The 4,067-nt window shown below is 42.4% G+C and overlaps 1 non-coding gene across 1 annotated transcript; it reads left to right on the top strand.

Moving 5' to 3' along the window:
• Positions 1 to 3,570: 3,570 nt before the first annotated feature.
• On the top strand, positions 3,571 to 3,677 carry LOC131219709 (small nucleolar RNA R71). Its single transcript, XR_009158355.1, has one exon. It is a non-coding gene; the product is annotated as a small nucleolar RNA R71 (small nucleolar RNA).
• Positions 3,678 to 4,067: the final 390 nt, after the last annotated feature.

Genomic DNA, 4,067 nt, shown 5'->3' with positions numbered 1-4,067 from the left:
CTCCTTAGAATTTAGTCCGGGCAATATTTAAATAAATAAGGATCATCCCAGAAAAGTTGCGCACCTCGGTGAAAAATTTCTTCTTATCTTGTGCGGTCCACTATGTCGGTATGGCACTGTAGCAAGATAATTAGCAATATCGACAAACCAAGGTGAATGGGAGACTCTGAACAGTTATTCATCAAGGAACATATCATTGATATGGGTCGCCTCAAGGGAATCAGAGGTATTAAGGCGAGAAAGGTGATCGGCTACTACGTTCTCTACTCATTTTTTATCTTTAATTTCCAAATCAAATTCTTGGAGTAGAAGGATCCATCTTATTAGGTGGGGCTTAGAATCTTTCTTAGAAAAAAGATACTTAACTGTCGCATGATCTGTGTAGATAATGATCTTGGATCCAATCAGGTAGGACCTAAATTTGTCCAAGGCGAATACTACGGCTAAGAGTTCCTTTTCCGTAGTCGAGTAGTTCACTTGGGCAGGATTTAGAGTCCTACTTGCGTAGTGAATGACGTAAGGCTTCTTGTCTTTTCTCTGGCCTAGGACCGCCCCAAGAGCATAATCAGAAGCGTCGCACATAAGCTCAAAAGGAAGGTTCCAGTCGGGTGGTGCATGATAGGTGCGGTGGTTAATGTGCCTTTAAGCTTGGTGAAAGCTTCCTGGCATTGCTCGATCCACTCGTATGGTACGGAATATCCTTTTGAAGAAGATTACATAATGGATGAGAGAGGAGACTAAAGTCCTTTATGAATCGCCTGTAAAATCCTGCGTGTCCTAAGAAGGATCGCACGTCTCTGATGTTCTTGGGTGGAGGTAGGTTAGAGATAAGATCAATTTTTGCCTTATCTACCTCGATTCCTTTGGACGAGATGATATGTCCAAGGACAATTCCTTTCTGAACCATGAAATGGCACTTCTCCCAATTAAGTACTGTGTTCTTTTCTTCACATCTTTTCAACAGCACACATTTAAGACTTTCCAAGCACTTCTGAAAGATGGACCGTAAACAGAGAAATCATCCATGAAGACCTCTAGATATTGCCCTACCATATCGAAAAGATACTAAGCATACATCGAAAGGTGGCGGGGCATTACATAGTCGAATGGCATCCTTGATAAGCAAAGGTGCCGTAGGGACATGTAAATGTGGTCTTTTCCTGGTCTTCACGGGCTATCTCTATCTGGTTATAGCCCGAATACCCGTCAAGAAAACTGTAATAGGAATGACCAGCTAACCTTTCCAGGATCTGATCAATGAATGGTAAAGGGAAGTGGTCTTTCCTCGTGACAGTATTCAACTTCCTGTAGTCAATGCAAATTCTCCAACCAGTAGTGACTCTAGTTGGCACGAGTTCATTATTAGCATTGGCTACGATGGTGATTCCGGACTTCTTAGGGACCACTTGAGTTGGACTCACCCATTGACTATCAGATATAGGGTATATAATACCCACATCCAATAGTTTAAGAACCTTGGCCTTAACCACTTCCTTCATGTTGGGATTTAGTCTACGTTGTGGTTGCCGAGCGGTTTTTGCATTATCCTCAAGGTATATGTGATGAGTACAAATCGAGGGATCGATTCCTTTGAGGTCCGCTATCGTCCATCCCAGGGCTCCTTTATGCTCAATGAGAGTAGATATAAGCATACTCTCCTGTTCTTTCTCCAGGTGGGCAGAGATCACCACCGGGTATGTCTCATCTTGACCTAAATATGCATATTTCAAATCAGAGGGCAAAGGTTTTAGGTCAAGCTTCGGCGGCTTGAGGTTAGACGGTAGAGGCACTGTATCGGTTTGTGGTAATTCTTCAAATTGTGGCCTCCACCGGTTAACTTCAAGTACCGGTGCAGTATCAAGCAAGGCACATGTCTCCCTAATCATGTCATCATCGAAATCATGGGAGTGGGCCAGGCACGTCTCCAGATGGTCGGAGGATAAGGTTAGAGGTGTCGTATCTTCCACGAAAGAGTCAATCATGTTAATGTCGTGGAAATCGTCATCATCCTCTGCGTTGCTGCCGTTATTGAAAAAAATGTTTGACTCCAATGTCAAATTTCCAAAAGACATAGTCATGATACCATTCCTGCAATTGATAATTGCATTTGACGTGGCAAGGAATGGGCGACCAAGAATGACAGGAATCTGAGTGCTCATGTTATTGATGGGTTCAGTGTCCAGGATGATAAAGTCTACAGGGTAGTAAAATCTATCAACTTGGACCAACACATCCTCAATTATCCCTCTTGGTACACGAACAGAGCGATCAGCAAGTTGTAGTGTGGTTAGGGTGGGTTTTAATTCACCCAAACCTAACTATTTATATACCGAGTAGGGAATCAAATTGACGCTCGCTCCTAAGTCAAGAAGTGCGTGATCAATTCGATGGTTCCCGATCACACATGATATGGTTGGGCTACCGGGATCCTTGAATTTCTGCGGCACGTCTTGCTTCAGGATGGCACTCACTTTCTCAGTCAAGAAAATTTTCTTTTAAATAATTTTCCGTCGCTTGGTCGTGCATAAGTCTTTTAGGAATTTGGCATATGAAGGTATCTGTTTAACGACATCAAGCAGAGGAATGTTGACTTTCACCTGTTTCAACACCTCTAGGATATCCTGAGAGTTAGAGAGAGGTTTTGGTGAAACCAACCGTTGGGGGAATGGAGCAACTGGCTTCTCTAGAAGTTCCGGTTCTACTTTTTGTGGGGCATCACTGGATCCATCATTGTTGTCCTCTTCTGGTTCTTGAGGCTTTTCGGGCCTAACCGGAAGAGTTTTATCGATGATCTTACCACTCCTAAGAGTGGTGATGGATTTAGCATGCCCCATCTGATTTGAAGAGTTAGGATCATTACTCTCGTACTACGGTTTAGGATTGGGGAGAGGTTGTGCAGGAAGCATCCCCTTTTCTATAACCGTCATACGAGAATCTATCTTTTGCATAAAATCTGTAATTTCTCGCATTGCTTGAGCCAACTCTTGTATGGGATTTTGAACCGGTTCCTCTTGAGGTTTCACTTGATTTGGATTTTGATTAAAGAAACCTGGAGGAGTTGCCGTTTGTCCATTCCTCCAACTAAAGTTTGGATGATTTTTCCAGCCAGGATTGTATGTGTTGGAGTTAGGTCCAGTAAAAGGTCTTTGATAGTTATTTACGGCATTGGCTTGTTCATTCAACACTCCTCGGAAGGCAGGTATTGTAGGACAGTTTTCAGTTGTGTGAATGTTGCAATCACAGATGCCACAAACAATTTCATTGACCTTATCCTTCTTTCCTTCCATAGCCTCAACTTTCCTTATGAGCGTAGTCACTTTACACTTGAGATCATCCTCTTCTTTCAAGAGATATAATCCACCTTTCTCCTTTAATTGAGTCGGCCTAGACGTGGTGTTCGACTTTGGGTAATAGTCCCAAGATTGTGTTTTTTCAGCCAAACTATCGAGGTAGTCCCATACCTCGTCGATATCTTTATTAATGAACTCTCCATTACACATTGTCTCGACCATTTGGCACATGGAAGATGTCAGTCCATCATAGAAAAAATTTGTAATACGCCACGTTTCAAATCCGTGTTGTGGGCATGAACTGACCAAATCTTTGAACCTTTCCCAACATTGAAAGAATGTTTCATCTTCCTTTTGGGCAAAGTTCATGATCGCTTTTCTGAGGGTAATCGTTTTATGATGTGGGAAGAATTTTTTTATGAATTCCCTCTGCATATCGTTCCATGTGCCAATGGATCTAGGACACAGTGAATGTAACCACGTCTTAGCTTTCTCTTTTAAGGAAAAAGGAAAGAGTTTCAGCCTAATTGTATCCTCAGATACATTAGGAAAACATAATGTAGCTATTATCTCATCGAACTCTTTCAAATGTAAATATGGACTTTCAGATTCAAGTCCATGGAATTTGGGAAGGAGTTGGATAACTCCTGGCTTGATGTCCATTTGTCCTGTGTTTTCAGGAAAAATCATGCATGAGGGCATACTCACTCCCGCCGGTTGTAGATAATCTCGTAAAGTACGAGGCGGGGGTGCCTGTTGCACCTCATTCTCATCTTG

The sequence above is a fragment of the Magnolia sinica genome, chromosome 11, assembly GCF_029962835.1.
Source record: "Magnolia sinica isolate HGM2019 chromosome 11, MsV1, whole genome shotgun sequence".
Taxonomy (NCBI): domain Eukaryota; kingdom Viridiplantae; phylum Streptophyta; class Magnoliopsida; order Magnoliales; family Magnoliaceae; genus Magnolia; species Magnolia sinica.
This window is presented reverse-complemented; position numbering and strand designations above follow the sequence as displayed.